The 13,500-nt window shown below is 50.1% G+C and overlaps 1 protein-coding gene and 1 long non-coding RNA gene across 3 annotated transcripts in view; one reads left to right on the plus strand and one right to left on the minus strand.

Annotated features, from left to right (window-relative positions):
* KCNQ1 (potassium voltage-gated channel subfamily Q member 1) overlaps positions 1 to 13,500 on the minus strand; it is a 319,334-nt gene that overhangs the window by 133,086 nt on the left and 172,748 nt on the right. The window lies entirely within an intron of this gene.
* Positions 4,045 to 6,288, plus strand: LOC140524732 (uncharacterized). The gene is made up of 2 exons (XR_011973820.1): positions 4,045 to 4,507; positions 4,801 to 6,288. It is a non-coding gene; the product is annotated as an uncharacterized lncRNA (long non-coding RNA).

Genomic DNA, 13,500 nt, shown 5'->3' on the forward strand with positions numbered 1-13,500 from the left:
GGACAAACAAAATCTCTGTCCGGTTGCCCAGAGAGTGCCCCAGGACTATGTCAGGGGAGCAGGAAGGGACCAGTGCCAGGCTGAGGGGTAAGCAGAAGGAAGGCACTCGGGACCCCTAGTCACAGACCCCGTTGTCATGCTAAAGACACTGTCCTTGCTGAACCCGGCCTGGCAGAGGACAGAGGTGCCACTTCCCTTCCAGACCCGGAAACTAAGCCCCTCTTTGTGCACCTACGACGCCATTACTTTTCATTGACCTAACACCATGTCTACTCTAGTGGAAGGAGAGGGCCACTCCCCAACTCCCCACGTTGTCTGATTCGCAAATTTAATGAGCCTGTTTTCAGACGATGTAAATCATCTCCCAGAGAGTCTGTTTTTGTCTCCCATACACTTGTGGAAAAGGCTGATGAACAGAAGCCAGAAAAGGAGCTGATGGGCTGCTGCTGGGGGAGGGATCATGGCCTCCTCTCAGCCACAATGCCCAGAAAAGAAAGACCAGTCTTGGCTCACCTTCCTTCATCACAAAGTGAAGGGGGCTGACTAGACACCCTTGGAGGCCCCTGCCAGCTCAAAACCAATTTCCCTGCATTCCCTGAGGCCCCTCTGATCCGATGCCTCCTAGCTGGATGCTGGCACTCCGCCCTGCTCCCCCTGTAACCCTGGGAGGTGATTGCCAAGGACACATTAAGAAAATCGGACTAAAGCCGGGCATCTGATTCTAGTTGGATCTTTTTGGTCCCGTGAATGCCTCAGACCCTTGAAGAGAGTGTCAGATGTGGAGAACCAGCCCTTCCCACGCCCTCTCTCTGGGTTGCCTCTGGAGAGAGAGGAAATGGAGAACTGGGAAAAAGAATGACCACTGAGGCAAAGAAACTGAGGGGGAGGGGTGTGGTGCCTCAAGAGGGTGATGACTGAATGAGTTACGATCTAGGGCTGTGACCCAGTTCTATGTGGACGGCTTCAGAGAACCCTAGGAAGACTTGTATGGACTGATACAGGATGAGGGAGCAGAACCAGGAGAATGACGCCTACCAGACCAACAACTCGGTGAGACAAGCAGCCCTGAGAGACTGGGGGCCTCTGATCTGTACGATGACCAAGCATAAGAGGAACCTGGCAGCTGCCTCCAGACAGAGAGCTGACGAACTGGGCCAAAGGGAAGCTTTCTATCCTGATGGGGCAAAGGCGGATATTTATTCTGATTGCTTATTGGGAACAAGACTGTTCTTGTTTTCTCAGTGGAAAGAGGGGGAGGTAGCGAAGAGAGAATTCAAGACTGAAAAGAAAATAGATCTGAATTTAACAAAGAGAATGACCACCAAATACCACCGATACAAACTACTAGACACAAACTCCCAGTACAAATGTCTTATTTTACAGATGGGAAAACTGAGGGGGGAAATCACCTCATCGTGAGGAAGTATCCCCTTCAGTCAAGTCTGAACACATTTTTAATTGAATTTACCAGTGGCACTGGTGACGGGGTCCTTGGTCTCATCAAAGCCCAAAGCAACAGAAATGCCCACCCCCCTACTCCCCTCTTCCCCTGATGGACAGGGAGGTCAGAGCTCCAGGACAGGCGATGAGCACAGCTGTCCCCCACACCCAGGGCAGGAGCCAATAATGTCTTCCTCCCTGAATTCCAAGCTCCCTGGGTTACTCACTGCAGAGCCCTAGGTCCGGCCACCAGCTCTCACAGGCCCAAGTCTTTGGAGAGGGGCTCAGCTGGTGGGCTTCAGAGCAGATATAACAGCCCAGCTCTGTTCTTTCCCAGTGCCTGCCAGACCCCTGCACCTGCTGAATACCCCTCTCTGCCAGGCCTGTGAACTCTCCACATGCCAGGGAGAGGGGAGGAACAGAGAAATCCCCAGGGCCAGGGGTGAGGGCAGGTTGCACAATCTCCAGAATCAGTCACCAATCTTGGATGTGCAGGACCGTTGCTTCTCCCCCAAAGCTGTGGAAAGGGAGGCAGGCAGTGATATTTTGGTTTAGCCCAATGCCCTGGATATCAATGAGGACAAAACCAACGGTCAGTTTTCAGTTCTGACTGGTTCACGTCCACTCAGCATCTATTTCCTAAGTATATGCAAGGTACAAAGCCCTTGGTGATGCACCGGGTGAGTGGGATTGAGGGGACACATGAAAAATAACAAATGAACATTCCCCGAGATGAACAGATCCCTTTAAGGTCAGCCAAGCAAACCACATGTATTTTCCCATTTGAGGCCATCCCTATTGTGCAGATGAGGAAACTGAGTCTTAAAGAGGTGAGACACTCCCAAGACCACACAGATGGTGCCCAAGTTGGGTTGTCTTCTGCTGCCCCAGGTTGTCTCTAACAGCTGGGGAGGGGGTACACTTTAATTAGAACAGAATATGCAGGTGACCAAACTACACTGACCATTGGTAAGTATTTGATGGTCAGAATTCTAGGCTCCTAATGTCCCAGATTTGGATCTGAATGGGGCTTAGTGTCCAATCTCCTCCTTTTACAGATGAGGAAACTGAGGCCAGGAAAGTGACTTGCCTTATTATGAGGGGGTAGCACCTTCAGTCAAACCTAAACATGTTTTCTTTGATTCTGGCCCTTTAGCCAATGAAACCCCAAGGCTCAAAGTTGCCTCAGTGAGAAAATCATCGTCCTTCCCAAAGGCCAGTGGAGGAGATCTCTTTGGAGGAGAGGCTGCCCTGCTTTCATGCCGCCCGGGCCCTAGAACCCAGATGCCTAGACCTAGCTTCTACAAAACAAAGAAGAGATGCCAGAATAACTCTTAGGCTTGCTCTCCCAGCCTCTCCCCTCCCCTGAAAGTGCCTGGCAGGGAGTGGGGCGGCAGAAACTTGAAGGGAGGAAGAGCAGAGAGTGCTACTACCTGGGGAGAGGGGCAGGGACTCTGGGTTCCTGGTAGACAGCTGAGAATGGACATAATGAGAACTGCAGGCATGTCTAGGATGCCACAGGACATTCTGCATTCTCCCATTTCAATCTTCTGGGCATCCTTGTAAAGACATGGAGACAGGGGTGAGGGTTCATCTTTCACAGATGAGATAACTGAGGTAGTAGGGAAGAGGCTGACAGGTCCAAGATGATACAGCTAATCAGTGGCTGAGGCAGAAATCAAACCACCCCCACATACGTTCATATACACTCACACACACACACACTCACACACACACACTCACACACACTCTCACACACATACACTCAAACACACATACACTCTCACACACATACACTCACACACACATATACTCATACAAGGCACACATACACACACTCACACACACTCACACATATGCTCACACACATGCACACATTCACACACATGCACTCACACACATGCACACACACTCACACACATACACATACACTCACACACACTCACACACACACTCATATACGCTCACACACACACACACACTTACAGAGCTCCACCCAAGGGGTTGTGATGATCCAATGAGGTCATCCTTGTAAAGCACAGAACTCTGTTCCTGGCACGGGTGCTTAACCATGCTTGTTGCTCTCTCTCCTCCTCCCTTGGCGGCCTTCCTCTCATGGGTCCATCAGCGAGGGGCAGCAGAAGACCCAAAGGCCACACTTTGGATCTCCTCAGCCCCACTCTTTAAAGGTCCGCGAACCCCACCAGAAGGCCCAGAACAAAATGACCCTCAGACTTCGGAAGTGAGTTGATGGTGGGATGCAGAGGCAGCCCAATTAGCCAAGCATCCTTCAGGACGCTGAACAGACAATGACAGAGGCTTGAGGTTGCGTGTCAGGCCTTCGTCCAGTCCAGTTCAGCCACGCTGATAAGGCACTGTCAGTAAGCAGTGGCTGGTAAGATCCCTGAGGGCAAGGGTAAGTGCCAGTCCCCCGGAGGGGCTGAATAAATGCCCGGACAGGATTGCAGAGCCTCGGACACCCTGCCAACTCCTGGGAGACAGTTAGGTGAGGGATAGAATCTCGACACAGGTCTCTTAGCCCCGGTAACCAGGGGAGCAGAGGAGAAAGTGTAAACCGAAGGCCCTCTCCAGCCCCTTCAGCTGCTTGGGCCTAGCCTATCACCCTGGAGGGCTAGCCTGCCCTCTGGAGAAAAGGCTTAGCCGAGACAGGCTTAGAACACGGCTGGGGCAGGTGGGAGTGCATTCGTCCAAAGCCTCTCTGGGCCTGCCTATTAGCATTCTTTAAGCCGCAGCTGGGCCCATTGTGAACAGCCCACAGCACCTGCGGGATGCACGGGAGGCCAAGTCAAGCCCCTGGGGGAGGCGGGGGGAGCTGTATGGGCAGTCAGACTGCAGGAGCCAGGAGAGCCTCTCCAAGCGAGGGTACAGGGGAACCCCAGAGAAGCCCAATGACCAACAACAGGCAGGCCTGGGGGTCTGGGGGCGGGGTAGGAATGCTGGCTGCGGGCAACTCTCCCACGGGCCGGACACTGGCAGCCTGTCCAACCTCTCTTGGCAACAGCTGGGGCCCCCAGCCTCTGCCAACAGCTGGTCAGCTCAGCAGCAGGTGAGCAGGCCGAAGGGGGCAGCAGCTGTTACAGCGGAAGGGGGCTGGGAATTGGGGGCTGGGGGCAGGGTCGGATGGGGCTGGGGTGGAGGGTTGGATGGGGCTAGGGGCTGAGGACCAGGAAGGAAAAAGGGCAGAGCTGGGTTTTTTCAGGAGACAGAGGAAAGGGAGAATCAGGGTGCTACTCAGACAAAGGGCATCTATCTGCCGGACCCCCATCTCCCGGGAAGCGACCCCCAGGTGCCAGGGCTTGGCATGGGAAAAGAAGAACAGGCCTGTTTCTTTCTCGGCAGGGAGAGAGAAGGAGACACACAGAGCCCAGACCCAGAGGAGTTCGAGCTACCAGGGGCTTTTGGGGCTTTCCACTCCAGCCCCTCACTGTAGAGAGAAGAGATCTAAGATCCAGAGGAGGTGCTTGCCCTAAGGATACAGGATAGTGTGTGGAGATCTGAATCCAAGACCTTTGACATCAAATGGGATGCCCTTTCCACCGAATCAAGGCTGGGAGAAGGGGATTCCCACCTGCTCTGCCCACAACAGTCCACAAAAACACGCCTCCCTTCTTGCTTAAGCACCTTTCCTGTGCCTCTGTCTCTCCCACTCTCACCTGGCCCCAGTCTCTGGGGGAGCTCCCAGAAGTCACGGCTGGGAGCCACTCCCAGCAGTTGGCTAACAGGGCTCTGTAGAGGGCTTTAGCACAAGGGATTGAGCTGCCCCTTGGGAAACGGGACAGGGGAGACAGAAGATGCGTAGATGGAGAGCAGGGAGCGATCTCAGAAGCCATGGAGTCCAACGCCTTGGTGTTACTGAGGAGGAAATTGAGACCCAGTGACTTGTGAAGTGAAGTGATTTTCCTAGGGTCACACAGCTAGTCTCTGAGATGGGATTTGAACCCTGGTTCTCCTGACTCCAAGTCTGATATTGTCTCCACTACAAAATGTTGCTTGGTACTAGACAAGCTTGGAAGAGTAGCACACAGCCTGATGGCCACATTTAGAGGGCACAATCTCTTTTTATTTTATAGATGAGAAAACTGAGGCTCAAATGGACTTGATTGTCCCATGCTTACACATTCAGCAAGGCTTCAAATCCAAATCTCATTCCTTAGTTAAATAGCTACACTTGTTACATTGAACGGATAAAAATGACAAAGGAAGTGGAGGAGATGGGAGAGAAGGGGCAGGGGCAGGGCGGACTGGGGCAGGCTGGACTAGGCAGGCTCAGGTAGAAGCATGGACTCAGCCAGGCTTGATATCTGATGTTCCCATGAGATTTGGTCCTGGGCAAGTGGTGGCTTGCCTAGGACTCCGGCTCTCACCTGTACAATAGGAGCAGCCTCTATCCCGGCAGGGTTGCCAGGAGAAATGACCACAATGTCGGGGCAGTCTCCCTTCTGTGCTGGGGCTGGGTCTGGGGCTGGGGGGGAAGAGCCCCCTGCCTGGCACTGAGTCTTGGGTACTGGGAACAAAGCCCTGCAGGTCAGTGACAAAAGCCCAGCAGAAAGGCTGGCCTTGGCCCTCAGGGCCCACTTGAGTTTCCGAAGACAATAACCTTTGGGGGAGAAGGAGGAGGCTAATGAATTCTGGAGAGTGGGCTGTGGAATGATTCCCAAGCCTGAGCCCCCACCCCCCTCCTCCCACCTCTTTCCCAAGGACCTGGTGTACACACTTGTGTGCTCTGCTGGAAAGTCCAGGGGGCCAATCCCATGGATCACCAAGGACTGAACATCTCACAAGTACACCAAGAAGCTTTTTATACAATAAACACTTGAGTTTGGCCAACTGTGCTCCTGTTTGCTCCCAAGCAAGAAGGGGTGAGGGGGATAAAGGGAAAGAGCCCCCTCTCCTCCAGACTCCTGCTCCCTGGGTGCCATGATACACTTGCTCTCCAGCCCACCCTCCCCTCCCATCTGGTTCTTGCTCCTGATAACAGGCTTGGTTTTCTCTGCTCCCAGGGTGACCCATCTCCAGCCAGAATGCAAAACCAAGGCTTTTTATCCAGAAGGGGTTGGGGGGGGCGGGGCACTGATTTAATCCCTCGCTGTCTGAACAGCATCTTGGAAAGAGACCAACATTGACGCTTGCCCCCACCCCAGGCTTTGGTATCCCTAACCACCCCCACCCTCATGCTGGCTCATTAAGCTGAGTGTGTGTGTGTGTGTGTGTGTATGTGTGTGTGAAACCTAGAGAGAAGAGAATGTCACGGAAAAGGTGGTCACCGCTGTCAAAGGTTGTAAAGACATCGAGGAGAATGAGGATTGAGAAAAAACACTGAATTTGGTAACTAGGAGATCATTGGTAACTGGAGAAAGTCATTCTGTGGGATGATGAGGCCCGAAGCCAGACTGTAAAGGGTTAAGAAGAGAGGGAGAGGAGAGGAGAGGCACCTATCGTGGGTGACCTTTTCGAGGAGCTTAGCTATGCAAGGCAGAAGAGATAAAGGATGAGGGATCAAAGCGGAATTTATTTATCAATCAATCAGTACTAATTAAGCACCCACTTGTTGACAAATACTGGTGCAGCTTCTGCTTGAAAGCCTCCAGGGAGGGTCACCCACTATCTCCCGGGGCAAACAACTCCTCCACCCTCAATCTGCCTCCTCCCTGCTCTGGCTTCTACTTTTGCCCTCTGAGACCAAGCAGAGTGAGGCAGATCCCTTCTCCAATCACAATCCTTCAGATACTGGAGCACAGCTCTCATGTCCCCCTGAGTTTCCTCCCCAAGAACATTCCCAGTCTCCTCAATGGATCAGAGTCAAGGCCTTTCACTATCTTGGCTAGAATCCTCATGTTCTGGATGGGGAAACTGAGGCCCAGAGGGGAGAAGGGACTTGACCTAGGTCATGTAAGTGATAGATCAGGGCACCCCACTGGATTTCCGGTGAGAATGGAGAGGCTGGGTGCAGGGAGTCTCCCAAAGGCAGCCTCAGATCATGAAGGCAGGGATGCCAAGGGCTCTGAAGGCTCATCCCCTCATAGTCACAGAAATTAACGTGACAAGTGAAAAGAGAACACACAGAGTGAGCCCATTTGCCAGGATCTCTGGAAATGTGTCATGCTAAACCATGCATGATCTGAGCTTCCTTCAGATGCATCGCTGGGCCCTGAAGCCAACCTCTGACCAAGCGAAGCATCCTTGAGAAAAGGACTTGCCTCTGACTGATTCTTCCACTTTGTGGGTAGCTGGGATGGGGACTCGGAAGATGCTGGGTCCAAATTAGGCCCCTTTATATTTCTGAGTTTTGATTTGTTTTCCCCAATGTGAAATGGGTGAGCCAAGCCAGCTGGTGTCCAAGGGTTCTCCCAGCTCAGATGCTCTGGGATCCTCAACTAATGCTCAGATTCCTGCCTCCTGGATTTCTTTAAGAAAGGGGGATCTGTTCACATAGTATTTGCTGGGCTTAGATATGCCACATGGCCCAGATTCTTGGGGGAAAACTGGAGTTGAGTTTTTGCCACATTTCCTCTGCTTACTTTGCTTTTTTTTGTGCACGTGCATGCACGTGTGTGTGTGTGTGTGTGCACCGTGTGCACATAACTCAGAGATTAAACCCTGCCCATACCAGTGTTGACATAAATCAGCCAACAGGTGGACAAGCTGGAGGAGACACCAGACACAGAACCCACTGTGGTGCACACGTCTCTCTCAGCACTATCTGTACAGCCCATCTTTCCCCTTTCTTGTCCCACTGTCCTCCACGTTCTCCAACGGGCTTTTCAAACCTTTTTGTAGGAGAATGAGGGTCACCATGGATATGGGGGCTCTCACAAGCAGGGATGCTCAGAAAGATTTCCCTGTCGATGTGTTGCCAATAGGGACATTAGACATGTAGATCCTGCACTTTCTGCCTCTGCCCAGTCTCGGGGCTCATAATCAGCCCTTGGCTCCCTTCACAGCCCACCCCTCATCTAGGACCCTACCCCTCATGAGACCTTTCCTGACCACCCCTCCCCCTGCCCTTCTCAGTGCCCGAAATGACTTCGAACAAATGTGGTCTTTCCTTGGCTCTGTACACGCTGCGTCCCTGCAGTGGAATGTAAACTCCCCAAATGCAGGCATTATTGTATGCTCTGTTGTTTTTTGTTTTGGTAGAGACAGAGACAGGATACATTGTGCCCCTACGTACAAAGCATGATGCTGGGCACATGAGATGCCTGAACTGAACTGCACAAAGCCATCAAGTGGGGAAAGATCTGAGAGGTTGCCAAGTCTTGCAGACGAAGGGCATGGAGAGGCACAGGGAAAGCGTGAAGCTGTTGGAGTGTCCAGGGAAGGCTTCCTGGAGGAGGTGACCCCGAGGCAGGCTTCCAAAGAACCAGAAGGATTGGAAGAAGAGATTGAGGCAGCGGCTGAGTCCTGGAACGGGGGATGAGGGGAGCCAGGGGCTCACGATGGGACAGAACTGCACATGTGTGGGAGGTGCCCCCACGTGTGTGACTGCGGGCTCCCTTACAATGTACCTATACATACCTCAGGTTGATGGAACCTAGAGTATATGAGGATGGTCAGACAGGAAAGTTTGTCTTTACAGGTTGTATTACAGGAGTTTGGACTTTAATTTGTATATAATGGGTATCCTTGGAAGGTCCTGGGGTCAACGGGCCAGAGATTTAGAGCGGGAAGGCCCAGTAATTCAGGTCCTTTTTATAGATGAAGAAATAGAGGCCCAGAGAAGGTGGTTGCCCAAGGTCATCCTGATGGAGGCCAGGGCCAGGAGCTGGACCCAAATCTTCTGATGCCAAATATGATCATAGCTCATCCTAAACTGACTGTCTCTTTCCTCTGCCTGGGGTTTTGACTGTCCAAGCAGTGCTAAGACTCAGGATTCCTGGGTTCTAATTCCATCATGGAGGATAGGGGGTAACAGCAGAGACTCCTGCACTAGCTTCTGTGCAAGGACCAAGGCTGGATAAGCTGAAAGTAGGACACAAGGGAGGGATGGAGGCTCCTGGCAGCAATGCCCCTTACAGTGTCCCTGGCAGGTCAGGCAGGTGCCAGTATATGTTCAATCATGTCATGTGATGGAGAACTCCCTACCTCACTGGAGGCCCATTCCCCTGCTGGACAATCCTCACTCTCATCTTGAGTGTTGTCCACCACTCCCACACTCCTAGTCCCACCCTCCAGAGTCAAACAAACCAGGCTGATTTTACTCCAGGTTGCTTTACTATGTTCAAGGCCCTTCCAAGCCTTCAGATAGCTCCTCCTCCCCAATTCACAGAGTCTCGGATTCAGAAGGGACCTCGAAAGGGGTCTGGCCCAGCCCCCATCTCTGATGCAGCCAACAAAGGATATCTTGCTTAAACACCTCCAGGGATGGGGAGCTCACTCTGTGCCCAGGTTTCTCTTTGGAGGAGTTCTCAATAAAAAGAAGTTTCCCTTATAGCAAGCCTAATTTTCTGCCTTGCAACTTATTCTGGCCTTGGGGGTCAAGCAGGACAATTCAAGTTTCCTTTTCTGAGGACAGACTTTCCAACCCTTGGAAACAGCCTCAGATTCTCTGAGCCTTTTATTTCCCAGAAATATTTCTATTTCCTTTGATCAATGCCTATATCCAAATCTTAAGGAGAAAATCCACAATTAAGAAACAAACATTCTAGAGAATATATTTTGTAAAAGTGAGTTGTTAGTGGTTTGTTTGTTTCTGGTGGGGTGGATGCACATTTTGTTTGACACAACAGACATCTCTATGTTATATCTGACTGAAGCAAACTGCATTAAGTGACTTGCCCAGGGTCACACACCATTTGAGCTGAGGGGAATGGCCACACACATGCCAGGGTCACATGCCTCAGTTAGCATCTGAGGTCAGATTTGAACTCCAGAAGATGAGTCTTCCTGACTCCAGGCCCAGCACTCTGTGCATCATGGCGCCACCTAGCTGTCTCATTATATAGAGACAGAGTCTTGTTAGCTCTTAAATATATATTAAAAAGGTGATTTTCCCAAAGTCATGAAGATGTCAGAGGCAGGTTTTGAACCAAGATCTTCAGAATCCAGAGCTAGAAATCTTTTTATTCAGGTTGAACTAGAAACCTTCTGGGACACCTGAGGTAAACTGAGACACAACTGAGGGGAATAAAGAGAGCTCTGGCTGGACAAGGAGATGACAAAAAAATTCTCCTTTTAAGGCTAGTTCTCTCCTCCTGAGCCCCTAAGGGCTACTGGGGTATCACAGTGGGCATGTGCCCAGAAGTCTTGAGCCAGGAGTCAGTGCACTCTGGGCACCTCTATGGGGCAGGAAGCTTAAGGCTGTCTGGGAAAGAAGGGACAGGGTAGCATAAATAAACCTCTTGTTTCCAAGGGGCAAAGCTAGAATATTGTTGGGCCATGCAGGCTGAGCCCAGCTGAGCAGAATAGGTCATTGTCTCCAGGAAGGGCAGTCCCAGAATGCTAATCACCACCTTCTCTCTCCCTGTGGACCTACAGCTCTCTGCAGGGAGATGAGGCAGGCACTTTGGAGTACAAACTAGGGGATTGCAGAATTCTCTACGTAATCACAGAGTAAATTTCAGACTAGTGCAACCTATCTCTTCTCCATCCCCTGGGGACAAACTCAACTAGAATCCCTGGAAAAGATGAAGCAAGAGCCAAAAAAAAAGTTGAAAGTATTTTTTTATAAGTACATTGAGAGAGTAAAAGAAATGAATGCTATAAAAGGAAGAATCGGTAGTGGAATTAACAACTACCTGAATGCTGACCAAAAAAGAACCTCTGCATCATCTTTCAAGAAATCCTCAAAGAAAACTGCCCAGATCTCTTAGAACCAGGGGCAAAACGGAAACAGAAACCACTAGGCACCTTCTGAAAGAAACCCCAAATAAAACTGCCAGGAACATTATAGCTGAAACCCAGAGTTTCCATGTCAAAGAAAATATACTGCAAGCAGTCAGAAAAAAAAAATACTCAAGTACTGAGGACCCACAGTCAGGATCACCCAAGATTCAGCAGCCATTACAATAAAGGAGCAAAGAGCTTGGAATACAACATTCCAGAAGGCAAATGAGAGAGAGAGAGACAGAGACAGAGAGAGAGACAGAGAGAGGGAGAGAGAGAACCAACTTACAAATAACTTACCAGCAACAGGAGAGAAAATAGATCCTTAATGAAACAGAGGATGTTGAAGCACCTCTAACGAAAAAATCAGAACTGCAGAGAAAATCTGAAGATCAGACACAGGAGTGAAGAGAAACATAAGATGTTAACCTGAATTAAGAGTTATAAGGGCCTAAACAGGGGTAAAGTGCTTACATTCAAATAAGAGAAGATGATACAAGTGACCCCTCTAAACTATCTCATCATCTGAGTTCAGATAACAGAGTCCAATTAGACAAGGTCTGGAAGTGGTTCTGTTTCTTAATGCTCTTAAGAAAAGAACAGAAAGGGAGGGGAAGAGGAGTACATGATGGGGAGAGAAAAGGTTAGAAAAAATCATCTCCTATAATCGGGGTGCACAAATAGACATCTATATAAATAAGGAGGGGGAGGAGGAGAGAAGGGAAGGGTGTGACACTTAAACTGTACTCTCATCTGAACTGGTCAAAGGAAGGATGCACATACATGCACATGGGTGTTGTTGAGCATAGAAATACATTTCATTCAACAGGATAACAGGAGGGAAAAGAGAAAAAAGGGAGGAGGAATTAAATGGGGGTAGATTAAGGGGGAGGGATGAGTCCTAAACAAAACAAACTCTCAGGATGTACAAATATATTTATAGCTCTTTCTGTAAGAGGAATAATTTGAACTCAAGTCTTCCTGATTCCAGGTCCAGTACACTCTTCTCCACCGTGATACTTCTCATTCCTAACCGTAGGACCTTAGACAAATCCCTTCCTTTTTCTCAGTCCTCTATTTTACAACAGTTATTTGGGGGGGAGGGGAGGTAGGACTCTGACATTCCAAGTTATGCATGTGTGGATGTATCCAGACAGGCCTACTGATATCTCTCTCCAGTTGTACGTGCACGCATGTACACACACACACACACACACACACACACACAGAGGAAAGGTTTAATTGATAGAGATCTTTATAGAGCCCTCAGTTCCTGATCATGTTTGTGAAATAACAAAGTTCAGACGTGATTTGTGCCACTGGGACCCTGACGTCCACTGCCCACCCTGGGGGACCTCAAGGTTGGACCAGGATAGAGGAGAGAAGTCACCAGTCCTCTCCCCTGGATCTTCCCCAAGTTAAAGCCCTCTAGTTCCTTCAGCCCATAGCCACCTAGCTCAATCTCATGGCTCTTCACCATCCTGAGCACCACACCATATAGTCCTTTGTGCTTATCAACGATCTTTCTTAAACATGACACCCAGAACTCAACACAGTACTACTGGTGGGTCTGACAAGAACAGATGGATGTTCACTGCACATAAACTCTCTTGGCTGGCATATGCCACTGTTGACTCACATTGAGTTTGTGGTCCACTAAAACATGTAGCATCATTTAAAAGATAATTTGCTGGGTAGTCACACCTCCCTCTTCTTGGGTTGTGAAGTTGATTGTTTTGACCCAAGGATGTGACTTCCTTTTTCTGCCTATTAATTTCTACTTCATTTGCTTCAGCCCAGTGCTCTCACCTGTCAAAAGCTTTTTGGGTCCTGACTCTATCGGTCAATATGTTAACCATCCCACCCAGCATAATGTTGTGTGCACAGGTGATAAGATATGGCACACACCTCCTTATTCAAGTCATTGAGAGAAATATCAGATGAATCTCCAGTCCAACCACCCTCGTTCCCAGGAGAGGTACCTGAGAAAGTACAGGTACGGCTGCAAGGCTTTGAAATGTTAAATGACTTGGCCAGGGTGGTAAATGCAACAAAGATCAGAGATGGATTGGGGCCTATGTCATGTGCCTGAAGCTCCTGGAGACCGAAGGGCTTGCTCAAGGTCGCATAGTTAGCAAATTTCCAAGGCAAAATCCACACCCACCTCTCCCTTCACTGCTCACACCGCCCACTGTTCTCGGTGTCATTTGGTGCTTC

The sequence above is a fragment of the Notamacropus eugenii genome, chromosome 2 (assembly GCF_028372415.1).
Source record: "Notamacropus eugenii isolate mMacEug1 chromosome 2, mMacEug1.pri_v2, whole genome shotgun sequence".
NCBI lineage: Eukaryota > Metazoa > Chordata > Mammalia > Diprotodontia > Macropodidae > Notamacropus > Notamacropus eugenii.